General features: G+C 42.6%; 1 protein-coding gene across 1 annotated transcript in view; it reads left to right on the top strand.

Annotated features, from left to right (window-relative positions):
• The window catches only part of LOC123771972 (retinol dehydrogenase 11), a 138,669-nt gene that overhangs the window by 36,157 nt on the left and 86,832 nt on the right, over positions 1–15,680 (top strand). The window lies entirely within an intron of this gene.

Below are 15,680 nucleotides of genomic sequence, written 5' to 3'. Positions count from 1 at the left end.
GAAAAAATATTTGATAATGGGACTTAATATTAAAATATTGAAAATGGGATTAAATATGAAAAAATGGAAAACAGACATGTTCAGGGAAGATGAAGACGTGCTGCCTGATGATGTCATTGAACGTTAGGGATAGCTGTACCTGTGCACGTCGCCCAGGCAAGTAAATTTAGGGATAACGGAAGGGTGCTGTTTAATCTATTCCCTTCCACCCCGTCCCATCCCAAATCATTATACTGACCCTTTCCAGGTGCTATATAGGTGTAATGGCTTGGCACTTTCTCCTCATAGTTCCCTTCACTTCCAAGGAAAAATTTACTATGACTATAACCGGGCGTCACTAAAAATTTGGGGAGGACGGAAGGGTGCAGTTATGCCCCACGAACTAAAAATGCGGATGTAAGCGTGCAGAAAAAAAATGTATTCTCCCGTCCTGGTTTCCACTTCTAGTTTGGATTAGGCCACACGGAGTATGAGGTGAGGGGTGTGGACCGGGCCACACGGAGTATGAGGTGAGGGGTGTGGACCGGGCCACACGGAGTATGAGGCGAGGGGTGTGGACCGGGCCACACGGAGTATGAGGTGAGGGGTGTGGACCGGGCCACACGGAGTATGAGGTGAGGGGTGTGGACCGGGCCACACGGAGTATGAGGCGAGGGGTGTGGACCGGGCCACACGGAGTATGAGGTGAGGGGTGTGGACCGGGCCACACGGAGTATGAGGCGAGGGGTGTGGACCGGGCCACACGGAGTATGAGGTGAGGGGTGTGGACCGGGCCACACGGAGTATGAGGTGAGGGGTGTGGACCGGGCCACACGGAGTATGAGGCGAGGGGTGTGGGCTGGGCCACATAAAGTATGAGGTGACGCAGTGCACCTGTGTCACCATCAGTGGCGGCGTTGTAGCACCACTCACCACAACACACCTCACAACACACCTCACAACACACCTCACAACACACCTCACAACACCGCCACCACCAGTTGGGTGGTTACGGTGTTGTGGTTTTGTATTCCATGACGGGTGAGCTGTCATCTGAATTAGTGCAAACCATATATAAATTATTATAGCTGCTGGGTTGTTACCCTGCGAACATACAATGAAAAGGTCTTTTGTTACCTTGTTTCTAAGTTGTTACATTTTGTTATAAAGTTTTTATGACGTATTAGAAGGTAGTTTCAACTTGTTTGAACGTTGTATCAACGTCATAGTGTTTGGCGTGTAGTGTGATGGAGCAGCTAAGAGAGAGAGCGATATGGGTAGAAAAGTGACAGGTGTAGGGGCTAGTGACGGCGGGGTAGAAATACCCACCAGGAAAAGCAGCGCACAAAAGGAATACACTAAACCGCATGGAAAATAATACACTCACTAAGAGCCGTGTGGATGACGAGCAAAGGAATGCCATTATCATAGTAGAAATTAAAGAAAGTGTGGATGAAGCAGTTTTTTTTATTATTATTATTTTCTACCACACATTTACAATGCTAACCAGCATATATACATTTTCTTCTGTCCTCCATGGACAAGGTTAGAGATGTGTTAAACATATAGTTCAAGGGTTTATTGAACAATCAACCACAGAAGGTGATTCGGTGTTTTTAAAATACTAAGCTAACCGACATACGTAAATACATAGATACACAGATTTATGTATACCCTACATAAAGTGTTCGATGTGTCTTTTACATAGTGTCATTAATGTGCAATTACAAAGGTGAAATGTAATTCTGATCAGCTTTCCATATATACTTTATACACATTCATATACATACACACACACACACATATTCCTACATATACATATATACATACATATATATGCACACGCACATGCATTCACATATATTTGTCTCTTTTACTCTGACAGGGTGAGATAGCTGATAGAGAAACTAGTGTTCAATTAAGCACTTAATCACTGAAGGTGATTAAGGGGCTTTAACAAGCTCAGGTTATATAGTTACATCACATACATACATTGTACAATTGATACATTACATGGTAAATTTTGGGTACAAGTCCAATATATCATCAAGTGTTCCAGTACTCATATAGTAATTGCAAAGTTCAGCATACCTTAGCCCAGGAGGGCAAAAGTCAGTCAATATTGGACATTCTACAATATAATGTTCAAGAGAGTGCATGTTTTCTCTTTCACAAAGTTGACAAATTGTATACTCGACATTTGGGTTTTGAGAAAGCTGCCAGATACGTCTATATCCCAGGCGTATTCTGGCCGCTATAACATCACATTGCCGGGTTCTTGTTCTATTAGTCCCATATCTGAATGTCTCCTCACGATATTTAATGCTACAACTTTCCGGTCTTTGTGAATTTGTTAGGTCGATGAGACCTTCATTAGATATTTGTTTAAATATTCTCTTTGTCACTGCTAATGAAACACCCATATCAATTTCTACCACTGGTTTTCTACGGGCTGTTTTTGCAAGCATATCATCATTGGCATGCCTTGAGATGCCAGCATGTGATGGTATCCATAGGAATTTAATTTCAAATCTGTTTTCTTTAGCAGCTAAAACATTCATTAGAATATTACTGACTATTTTCTGGGTGTCACTACTATGTGCGTTCAATGCCAGAAGTGCACTCTGCGAGTCACAGTATACAAGTCTCTTAAAAATTCAGTGGCAAGGTATAAGCCTGCAAGTTCGGTTTGAGTTGTACTTGCCCAGTCATTGACGTGCTTCATTGCTGTATGTACGAGAGAAGATTGTTCAAATATATTACATGAACATCCGGTACATCGTCCACCTTCTTCTACAGAACCGTTGGTATAGCACTGATACACATCGTTACCCATACTCTGATTACTCTCAGTGATGTTTTTCAGTGTTAACTGTTTTAATAATGTAGAGTGCACACTATCTTGGGCGCATTACCAAAATCAACTGATAGATCCCAGATATCCCATGGAGTAATTGGTTGATTAATCATTAATTGAGTTGGGTACATATTTAATATTTTGATGGAGTTGGCTACCTTGTAGAGCCAAAATACATACTCAGATTTCGTTCTTCTTCTATAGATCTCAGGTGAGTGCAGCATATTAGAAAGTTTAGCTTGAAACTTCATGTGTTGCCTAGATCTACTCAAGGCCTTCACGCCGAAAACTGTGCTAATAGACAAAATTCTCTCACTTATGGTAGGTAATTTTAACTCTGCTCTCATATTAACTTCTCTTGTGGACTTTGGAGTCCCAAGGATGAGACGCATAGCTTCATTTTGCAAGGTTTCAAGAGATTTCAGCTCTTTGTCTGTATGCAGTGTGAGATGTAGAGCATTGTAGTCAATCACAGAGCGCATAAATGATACATAAAACATTCTAGCAAGTCTCACGTTAATTCCATGATTGACACCAACAAGGACCCGCAAGGGCTTTAATCTCTCCCAGAGTCTCCTCTTGAGAGAAGAAAGGTACCCAGGGTCGTTAATGGGGACACCAAGGTATCTGAAAGACTCGCAGTTCTCAAGTGCTTGCCCATCTATATGATAATTGGCTGGTGGAATACCACACGGAATGAGGGCACAAGTTTTCTGTACAGAGATAAGGAGGCCACATTCCTCAGCTCTAGTAGCAAAAGCATCGAGCAGAACTTGCATTCTAGGCTCGGAGGCGGCAGCCTGTAAACATATATCATCAGCATAACAAATGACAGTGTCTTCATTATTAGTAGGAAGATCTTTAATAAGTTTATGCATCAGAACGTTGAGCAACAAGGGGCTGAGGACCCCTCCTTGTGGAGTTCCCAGTTCAAAGTGTTTGCTCTCTGTGCTTTTAGCACCATTAAACAAAACATATGATGTTCGATTAGACAAATAGCCCTTTATCTATTTCAGTAATTCCTTGTATTCCCAGCTCGGCAAGCTGTTCCAGTATGATTTCTCTGTTTGCTGTATCAAAAGCTGCTGCTGTTAGGTCGATGAAGACTGCTTGAGGGGAAGCTTCAATATGAGCGAAGTATTCAGCAAAACAGTGTTGTGTACTGAGCCAAGGTATAAATTCAAACAGTTGGGGGGACAGGTACCCCTGTATACGATACATGAGTCGGTTAAGAACAATGCGTTCAAGAACTTTACAAACACACGATGTTAGAGATATGGGTCTATAATTATCTGAGTGTGGTTTGGGGATGGGAACAATGACACTCTTTGTCCACGCATCAGGTAATACTCCTTCACTTAACTCATTCTGTACAACACTAAAAGTGGATTACCTGGTACTTGTGAGGCTAATCTCAGCAGACTGTAAGTAATATCGTCCTCTCCAGGAGCAGTTGATTTTCCCATCTTTAGTGCATGATTTAATTCCCATTTAGATACATCATTAAGATGCGACACGTCGATAGCTGTACAAGCAAGATTGATGGTTCGTTGTCTGTTGGGGCGTGTGTCATGAAGTTTGTGCTGCATGTTAATTGGGAGTGAGTTGTAGCTTGATGTTAGTGCCCATTGATCAAGAAGAATGTTTGCTTGTTCTAGTGGGCTGTGGTGCAGTGGTTTGGTTGAGTTGCTTCTAGAGATTTTTCGTATCTTTTCCCAAACTTCAACAAGTGTTGTTTGCTCATTTATACTTTGCAGGAACTCTTCCCAATGTTTATTCCGTATAACGTTGCTCATGTCTCTCACCTCTCTATTTGCAACCAGAAATGCATGCGTCACCTTGTGCTTTGGTTCGCTTGTATGTATCTCCAAGTTGCTTTACTCGTTCTTGTTCTTTAACAAATATGGGGTCAAGGACCCACTTGGGTGGTGGTAGGTGTTGTTCACTTTTGCTAGGCTTACGGCTTGTTCCCCAACACACCCATGTGTCGTATTAGGTAGTAATTGTATCAACGATATCACTGGAGAAGGTTTGCACATTCGTTATTGTGTAATCTTGATACCATTTAGAAATACAATTAATAAAGTGGTCATGCAAGCCATATGAAATATTCCTTTTCCGTCTCTGATGTCTATTAGGTACATCACACTGTACCTCAAAGGAAACAGAAACTGCATAGTGATCACTAACTAAGTGATTTACCAACGAACATTCCATCCTATCTTGCACAAGATTTCTACCATTACATAATCAATTCTGCCTCCAAATAAATGAGTTTAGGTATCCGTAGTATACACAATTAATCTGTTGTCATAAACATATTTTATAAATTTGCATCCATTATCGTAGGTAGTAATGTCTCCCAGCGTAATATGTTTAGCATTAAAATCTCCCATGTATATTGTCCCATGATTGTCGAGATCTGGGAGCAATGTTACATTGAGGTTCTGGCTTCTGGCATATACGTTGAGGAATGAGAAGTGGCCTGCTGCAGTTTGTACATGAAAGTTTTTTTTCTTTTTATTTTTAAAACAAAGTAATTACAGCGTACAGTAACCATATAAAACAGGAATGCACATAATAACAAAGAACACAGATAACAATAACACAGATAACACAGATCAACATAACACAAAAGTGAAAATAAAGAATAACAGAAAACACATAAGAACACACACACACAAACAAAAGCAGCACTACCCATATGGGGCGGGCCACAAGCATCAGTAATGACAAAAGTGCACAAAGAGCACAATAAACCAAGGGTAAAATATAAACAAGGAATACACATGTACAAAATAACACAAACACAAAACACAGGCACCACGCGCCACACCACACAACAGCAGACATCACACCACAGAATCGAGAACATGGTAAATATAAGACTGTAAATACAACATAGTAAGTAAAACACAAGAAGTATCAAGGGAATGCAACAAAGCAATACACAACACACAAACACACGCAAACCAACCATAAGCAAAAAATTAAAAAAACTGGAACACGCAGGAACCAGAAAACAAACCCCCCCTGACCCAAACACACACATGCAACCCCACCCCACACCCACGCACCCAGGCGCAAGCAACCCCACCCCACACCCACGCACCCAGGCGCAAGCAACCCCACCCCACACCCACGCACCCAGGCGCAAGCAACCCCACCCCACACCCACGCACCCAGGCGCAAGCAACCCCACCCCACACCCACGCACCCAGGCGCAAGCAACCCCACAACACACAACAGTAAACAAGGAGGATATTTCTCAGGAAACTTCCACGACGGATACTTCCGCTTATAGGCCTCCCATATTAAATATTCCAACCGGAACCGGAACCAACCGACGTGGGTGACGCGCCCGAAGCAAGAGGTACCGGCCCCACACGGGCCCCCACCCCCACAGCAGGAGCCACACCAGGGCCCACACCATCCACCGAACCCACACCAACACCAGACGCACCATCCTAGCACTCCACAGAGGAACAGCTCTCAGAAGAAACATCATCCCTTGCCCCATCCTCACATTCCTCTGCCCATGAACGAGGAGGCGAAGGACCGTATCCGTACGCGAACGCTTGGGGACAGGCCGTTACCTGGTTGATACCTGGTTGATGGGGTTCTGGGAGTTCTTCTACTCCCCCAAGCCCGGCCCGAGGCCAGGCTCGACTTGTGAGAGTTTGGTCCACCAGGCTGTTGCTTGGAGCGGCCCGCAGGCCCACATACCCACCACAGCCCGGTTGGTCCGGCACTCCTTGGAGGAATAAATCTAGTTTCCTCTTGAAAATGTCCACGGTTGTTCCGGCAATATTTCTTATGCTTGCTGGGAGGACGTTGAACAACCGCGGACCTCTGATGTTTATACAGTGTTCTCTGATTGTGCCGATGGCACCTCTGCTCTTCATTGGTTCTATTCTACATTTTCTTCCATGTCGTTCACTCCAGTACGTTGTTATTTTACTGTGTAGATTTGGTACTTGGCCCTCCAGTATCTTCCAGGTGTATATTATTTGATATCTCTCTCGTCTTCTTTCTAGTGAGTACATTTGGAGGGCTTTGAGACGATCCCAATAATTTAGGTGCTTTATTTCATCTATGCGTGCCGTATATGTTCTCTGTATTCCCTCTATTTCAGCAATCTCTCCTGCTCTGAAGGGGGAAGTGAGTACTGAGCAATACTCAAGACGGGACAACACAAGTGACTTGAAGAGTACAACCATTGTGATGGGATCCCTGGATTTGAAAGTTCTCGTAATCCATCCTATCATTTTTCTGGCTGTCGAAATATTTGCTTGGTTATGCTCCTTAAACGTTAGGTCGTCAGACATTATTATTCCCAAATCCTTTACATGCTGTTTTCCTACTATGGGTACATTTGATTGTGTTTTGTACTCTGTATTATGTTTAAGGTCCTCATTTTTACCGTACCTGAGTACCTGGAATTATCACTGTTAAACATCATGTTATTTTCTGATACCCAGTCGAAAACTTTGTTAATATCAGCTTGAAGTTTTTCAATGTCCTCAGCCGAGGTAATTTTCATACTGATTTTTGTGTCATCTGCAAAGGATGATACGAAGCTGTGACTTGTATTTTTGTCTATATCTGATATGAGAATAAGGAAAAGCAGCGGTGCAAGGACTGTACCCTGAGGTACAGAGCTTTTCACTGCACTTGGACTAGATTTTATATGGTTGACAGTTACTCGCTGAGTCCTGTTTGACAGAAAACTGAGTATCCAGCGTCCTACTTTACCGGTTATTCCCATTGACTTCATTTTGTGTGCTATCACGCCATGGTCACATTTATCGAAAGCCTTTGCTTTCGAAAGCCGTTGATCATCGGAGCTGTCACCCCCAGCAGGAGGCACCCGAGAGGAGCCGGCGGCAGGCCGCCCCACAATCGGGGTAGCACGACGCAGCAGAACGTCAGCCTCAACAACACGGGGGGCGAGACCGCCACCCACAAAGGAGACAGGAGAAGGGACAGGCGCGGCCGCAGGAGGGGAAGGGTCCAACACAGGTGAGGGAGCCTGCAGAGACGTCGGAGGCGCAGAGTCGGAAACAGGTGCAGAAACTGTTGGAAGCGACGAGACAGACTGCGGGGGCGGAGCCGCACACACCACCACCTCGTCACGTACACCACCATCCACACATTCCGGGCCAACAGCCACCACCAGGTCTGCAGGCGGCAGGGGAACCTCCCCACCCACTCCAACACGAGGCAACAGGTCCTGCGCCACCAACGGGGGAAAATCCTCGTCCCAGAACAAATTAACAGGTGCAGCAGCGACCCCAGTGCAATCAGGTGACAGATGCCCCTCAATGCCACAACGAAAACATTGTCGAGGCTGTCCTGCGTAGAACGCCCGCATGGTGTAGCTAATCAAGGTCACAGCAGAGGGAACAGGAGACTTGAGCTTCAGGCCAAGAGTCCGGGTCCCACACGAGACTCCACGCCACCTGCCGGCAGAGACGGAGTTCATCCGAATGGAATCGACAGTCCCAAACTGGCCAAAATACCATCGAAGCAAAACCTCCGTGAATTCAAACGGCATGCCATGCAGGGCCACATACATTACCGAGCAGCACCGGTCAGAGATAGGGACGGTACCACCGTCTCCAGGGAGAGGAAGAGAACGTCCATTGTAACGGGCCACGAAGTCCCTATAGACAGCAGCGGAGTTGAACTCAACAAGTGCCCGATGGGTGGATAGCAGTTGGAGCTCGTACACATCGGCAACACGCACACGCAGCATATCCAACAGGACAATCTCAAGGGATGGTAAGATGCACGTCCAGAAAATTCCCGACCCACGGTCTCAGAGTGGCGAATAGGGGGGAGGGGGGTCCCCATGGCGCCGACGCAACAACAACACCCTCCCACACGAATAGGGGAAGAAGGATTCACTACAAATGACAAGGAAGTGTGTGAGGAATTGAATAAGAAATTCCAGGAGGTCTTCACCTTAGAGCAAGGAGAAATCCCAGAGATAAGCGAGGGAATAGCTAACCAGGAACCACTGGAAGAGTTTGAGATTACCAGTGGGGAAGTAAGGAAGTGTTTACTAGAGTTGGATGTGACAAATGCTGTAGGCCCAAATGGAATCTCCCCTTGGATACTAAAAGAAGGAGCAGAAGAACTGTGCCTGCCACTCTCCATAGTGTACAACAAATCACTGACAACAGGGGAATTGCCAGAAATTTGGAAACCAGCTAACGTAGTCTCGATATACAAGAAAGGGGATAGACAGGAGGCACTGAACTACAGGCCAGTGTCCCTAACCTGCATACCATGCAAGCTGATGGAAAAGATTGTGCGAAGAAAGCTAGTGGAACATCTGGAGCAAAAGAACTTTGTAACACAGCATCAACATGGGTTCAGGGATGGCAGGTCCTGCCTCACAGGGTTACTTGAATTCTTCGACCAGGCAACAAAAATCAGGCAAGAAAGAGAAGGGTGAGCAGACTGCATATTTTTGGATTGTCAGAAAGTCTTTGATACAGTACCACACAAGAGGCTAATGAAAAAGCTGGAGATGCAGGATGGTGTGAAAGGGAAGGTACTCCATTGAATAAAGGAGTACCTAAGCAACGGGAGACAACGAGTCAGTGTGAAGGGTAAGGTCTCAGACTGGCGAGACGTTACAAGTGGAGTCCCGCAGGGGTCAGTCCTTGGACCTATACTGTTTCTGATATATGTAAATGATCACCCAGAGGGTATAAAATCGTTTCTCTCAATATTTGCTGATGATGCAAAAATTATGAGGAGGATTGAGACAGAGGATGATAGTAGGAGGCAACAAGATGACCTAGACAGACTGAATGAATGGTCCAACAAATGGCTGTTGAAGTTCAACCCGAGTAAGTGCAAAGTAATGAAACTAGGCAGTGGAAACAGGAGGCCAGACACAGGATACACAATAGGAGATGAAGTACTTAATGAAATGGACAGAGAGAATTTCTAGGAGTTGATATCACACCAAACCAGTTTCCTGAAGCCCACATAAAAAGAATAACATCTGCGGCATATGCGAGACTGGCTAACATCAGAACAGCGTTCAGGAACCTGTGTAAGGAATCATTCGGAATCTTATACACCACATATGTAATACCAATCCTGGAGTATGCGGCCCCAGCATGAAGCCCGTACCTTGTCAAGCACAAGACGAAGCTGGAAAAAGTCCAAAGGTATGCCACTAAACTAGTCCCAGAACTAAGAGGCATGAGTTACGAGGAAAGGCTGCGGGAAATGCACCTTACGACCCTGGAGGACAGAAGAGTAAGGGGAGACATGATCACAACCTACAAAATCCTCAGGGGGAATCGACCGGGTAAACAAGGATAAACTATTCAACACTGATGGTACGTGAACAAAGGGACACAGGTGAAAACTGAGTACCCACATGAGCCACAGGGACATTAGAAGGAACTTTTTCAGTGTCAGAGCAGTTAACGGATGGAATGCATTAGGCAGTGATGTGGTGGAGGCTGACTCCATACACAGTGTAACGGTTCTTTTGTTACGTAAAGTATGGTGACAAATAAACACAGACACTTAGATACTATATATATATTTGGTCGAATATACAGAAGTACACAGGTGATACGTTGGTGTGAGTTGAGCGCACTGAGCGTTGGTACAGTATCTCGCAAGTGTCTGCTCTAGACCACACTTGAAAGTAGACTAGTTAATGTTTGCTATTCTTGCTGCTTATATTGCTCGGGCAACATCTCACCGTGTTGCCCGGGCAACGCCTCACCTCATTCATCTCCAAAGGTTGACAGGAACATTAACACTATATTTGGAGCGAGTATATTATTGGGATAATCTACTCGCTACAGAACTCCCCCTCCCAGGGGATGAAAGGAAAAATACTTGATCAAGGAACTTAGCTGGTCGGTGAATTGTACGCCCTGCTCGCGTTACATAACCATCAAAGTTAACTTCCTCCTCTTCGCTGATGTCATCTAACTGGGGTCGTAGGGTGGGAGGTCGCACAGGATCGTCCGTCGTCGTAGGATCAGGTTGTGGTGCAGCTGGTAACTGGGGTTGTAGGGTGAGAGGTTGTACAGGATCGTCCGTCGTCGTAGGATCAGGTTGTGGTGCGGCTGGTAACTGGGGTCGAAAAGTGAACTGCGTAGTCGGCGGATGTGTCTCTGGATTTAGCAGTGTCGCAGACGTTGAGACGAAGCCTGGAGCAGAGCAGAGAGCTGAGTGAGGCCGGAGTCGTGGAGCTCTATGTGGGAGAGCGTGGCGGCTCGATTGAGAATTGTGAGTGTCTAAACTCGGGGAGCGAGAGCGTGGCGGCTCGATGCGGTCGTAGTCTGCTGTCTGCTCTGTGTCGAAGCTGTAGCGTCTTGGGTTGATTAGGACTGTACACGCCGAGTACTACATTGTTGACTGTGGAAATTGTAGTCTGGTACCAAAAGATGTAGGCAGTGTGTGGACAAGCTCGGTGTAGCAGGAGAGAAGAATGTGCATAATTGTTGCGTCCTTGGGTCGCTGGTGGAGCATTTAGATCCGGGGCGGATGGGCTCGGGCACCAGGACATTAGGAGGTAATGTAGGCACGTAGTTAGGACAACGAGGTAATCACGGCTAGAGCTGAATTGTCCTGGAGGCGACGAAGAGTCGGAAACGCAAGCTGTAAGTCCTGTACTGCGCAAAGTGCTTGAGTCGGCAGAGTATCAGAATGCAGTGAACGTGTAGATGAATCTGACGAAAGAGCAGCTTTCGTGGGCGCCCCTGTAGAACAAGCAGTGCCCTGGCAGCGACGGAGAGTCGGCAGGGCAGGCTGTAGATCACACATTATGTAGTTACAGATGAAGCTGCCAGATGAGTGAGTAGTGATCGTGGAGCAGCAAGCCGTAGTAGATGAAAATGCAGAGATGATCGCGATGAAAATCATAGCTGTGGCAAGGGTGTTGGCAACGTTCCACGACAGGTGGCTGCGGTCCACAGCAAGCAGCAGCAGTGGAGGTCCAGTGAGAGTCCATGTTGTAGTCCATCGTGGCTGGGTATCGTCGAAACTCTCTGGGGTCACCAATGTAACGGTTCTTTTGTTACGTAAAGTATGGTGACAAATAAACACAGACACTAAGATACTATATATATATATTTGGTCGAATATACAGAAGTACACAGGTGATACGTTGGTGTGAGTTGAGCGCACTGAGCGTCGGTACAGTATCTCGCAAGTGTCTGCTCCAGACCACACTTGAAAGTAGACTAGTTAATGTTTGCTATTCTTGCTGCTTATATTGCTCGGGCAACATCTCACCGTGTTGCCCGGGCAACGCCTCACCTCATTCATCTCCAAAGGTTGACAGGAACATTAACACTATATTTGGAGCGAGTATATTATTGGGATAATCTACTCGCTACAACAGTTTCAAATGTAGATATGACAGAACCCAGTAGGCTCAGGAACCAGTACACCAGTTGATTGACAGTTGAGAGGCGGGACCAAAGAGCCAAAGCTCAACCCCCGCAAGCACAAATAGGTGAGTATAAATAAGTGAGTACACGGAACGCCTAGCAATGACTGGGGAGCGTTTGGCGACCACGTCTAGACCCCCTGGCGGTCAGGCCAGCAATCCTCTCATAGTGATCACTAACCAAGTGATTTACCAATGAACATTCCATCTTATCTAGCACAAGGTTTCTACCATTACATAATCAAGTCTGCCTCCAAATAAATGAGTTTAGGTATCCGTAGTATACACAGTTAATCTATTGTCATAAACATATTTTAAAAATTTGCATCCATTATTGTTGTTAGTAATGTCTCCCAGCGTAATATGTCTAGCATTAAAATCTTCCATGTATATTGTCCCATGATTGTCTAGATCTGGGAGCAATGTTACATTGAGTTTCTGGCTTCTCGCATATACGTTGAGGAATGAGAAGTGGCCTGCTGCAGTTTTTACATGAAAGTGATGGTACTGTGTGTGTACATTGTGTGACGTGCTCACAAGAGTGTGCGGTAAATCACCTCTGATGTATGTTAATAGGCCTGTGGCGTTACTGTTAGTATAGGATGCTTATCCTTTGATCTTTGGTGGGGTTTTTGTTTATCATGTTGGACGTGTAGGACTCCTGCATAGCAATTATATCTATGTTGTTACTGGCAACATGTGCAATTAGATCATTCAGTCTTTTGTTGATGCTACGAATGTTCCAACTGAGAAACCTAATGGCAGTGAGAGGTGTGATGGAATGGGTTGACACCAGCTAAACATTCCACTGGTGCACGTGCCCGTGTTGCTCGCGTGCACTGCAGCACGTTGGCAACCCGTACACGAAACATCCCGTGTTTGGGCTCACTTGAGAGCCTAGGTCATCAGCATTCCAATTATGTTACAATGGCCGTTGTAGCACATTTACAGAAAGAAAGCGAGGAGCAGCTTTTATTGTAAAGAAAGTGAGGCAGCAGCAGCGAGACAATGGGAGTGGCGCGAGGTGTGAAGTGGTATCCGCCAACCGTATTATATATATATGATTATATTTGGAACATATAATCTCTTCCCACAACCAGACTATCACCAGAGAAGTCTTATCAAAAACACAGAAATCATCGATAGATACAGCGATAGCAGGCGGCTTGATATCTGCGAGGCACTACACATTAAGAAGTCGACACCAGCAATCAACAGCTAATTAATACACAACTATATTCTACCCACTTCAAGACTCCGCACCAATATAGAAGCATCAAGAAATATGGGCCAATAGGCCCTTTGCAGTTACTTCTATTCTTCCCTTTAACTTACAAAATATTATACCCATTGTTTTGTGTTCTGTCTTGTGTTGAAAGTTTGTTTTCACCTCATCCAAAACTGTTGTAACATATCACCTCACCCAAATGCAGGTATAAAATCGAAGCTGTTTAAACTCTGTTTAGTTATAGTTGTGTGTGTCTGTAAACTAAAGTCCTTGAAAATGTAATAAGTTATTACGAAACGCGTTCAAGTGTCGCGTCAGACTAGAAATAAAAATTAATTTTGGAGAATTGATTTTTCAGTTACCATCAACAGTGAAAAAAAATATAAGAAATATTGAGAAAATTCGTGTTAGAATTATTAATCTTACTTTTTCGGTCATATTTAATAATATATGTCTACAGGAAACACTGCTACCAATATATATATATATATATATATATATATATATATATATATATATATATAAATATATATATAAAATATATATATATATAAATATATATATAAATATATATATATATATATATATATATAAATATATATATAAATATATATATAAATATATATATAAATATATATATATATATATATATATATATATATATATATATATATATATATATATTTATATATATATATATATATATATATATATATATATATATATATATATATATATATATATATATATATATATATATTTATATATATATATATATATATATATATATATATATATATATATATATATATATATATTTATATATATATATATATATATATATATATATATATATATATATATATATATATATATATATATATATATATATAACTGAAAACTCACACCCCAGAAGTGACTCGAACCCATACTGCCAGGAGCAACGCAACTGGTATGTACAGGGACGCCTTAATCCGCTTGACCATCACAACCGGACATAAGGAAGTGATAGCCGAAGCTATTTGAACCACTTCCCCGCCGGCACTCGGATGGTAATCTTGGGCATAGCATTTTATCAAATCACCTCATTCTTTGGGGCACACGTGAGGAACACAAATGCAAACAAGCCTGAAAAACAAGTCTGGGGTGTGAGTTTTCAGTTGCATATAGTCCTGGGGACCATTCAGACTTGTTTGCATATATATATATATATATATATATATATATATATATATATATATATATATATATATATATATATATATATATATATATATATATATTTATATATATTTATATATATATATATATATATATATATATATTTATATATATTTATATATATATATATATATAAATATATATATATATATATATATATATATATATATATATATATATATATATATATATATATATATATATATACAACTTTAGAACACTTTCCCACCAGGAGACTCGAACCCTAGCCAGCACAGAAGCCTTCCAGCAACTGGCATAACAGGTACGCCTTAACCCGCTCCACCACCCGCTCAGACCCTTAAAAGAGATGGTAATTTCGGAGTATTTAAATACCCCAAAGATCAACACCTCCCAAGAGCACCAGAGCAAGTGAGGGGTCATTTATACGTTAATTTCATCAAGTCCCTGTTAATATGGGAAGACACAGTGTCTCTGCTTAAGGCACAACTCTCCTAAACACGAGAGTTAAGTATACAACTTAAGTATACAATATATAAGTATACAATATATATATATATATATATATATATATATATATATATATATATATATATATATATATATATATATATATATATATGTATATATATATATTATTAAATATGACCGAAAAAGTAAGATTAATAATTCTAACACGAATTTTCTCAATCTTTCGTACATTACGCTTCACTGTTGGAGGTAAATCAAAAATCACTTCTCCAAAATTCATTTTTATTTCTAGTCTGACGCGACACGGGCGCGTTTCGTAAAACTTATTACATTTTCAAAGACTTCACAAATACACAACTGATTAGAACTTACGTATCTCCGATTTTATATCTACATTTGAGTGAGGTGGGAGGGGTGATGTGGCATTAACACAAGACAGAACAAGAGGGGATATTAATAGGGTATTAAAAGTATCAACACAAGACAGAACACAAACAATGGGTATT

This window comes from Procambarus clarkii, chromosome 38 (assembly GCF_040958095.1).
Source record: "Procambarus clarkii isolate CNS0578487 chromosome 38, FALCON_Pclarkii_2.0, whole genome shotgun sequence".
Lineage (NCBI taxonomy): Eukaryota > Metazoa > Arthropoda > Malacostraca > Decapoda > Cambaridae > Procambarus > Procambarus clarkii.
The sequence above is the reverse complement of the archived record's forward strand: the minus strand, read 5'-3'. Positions and strand labels throughout refer to the sequence as shown.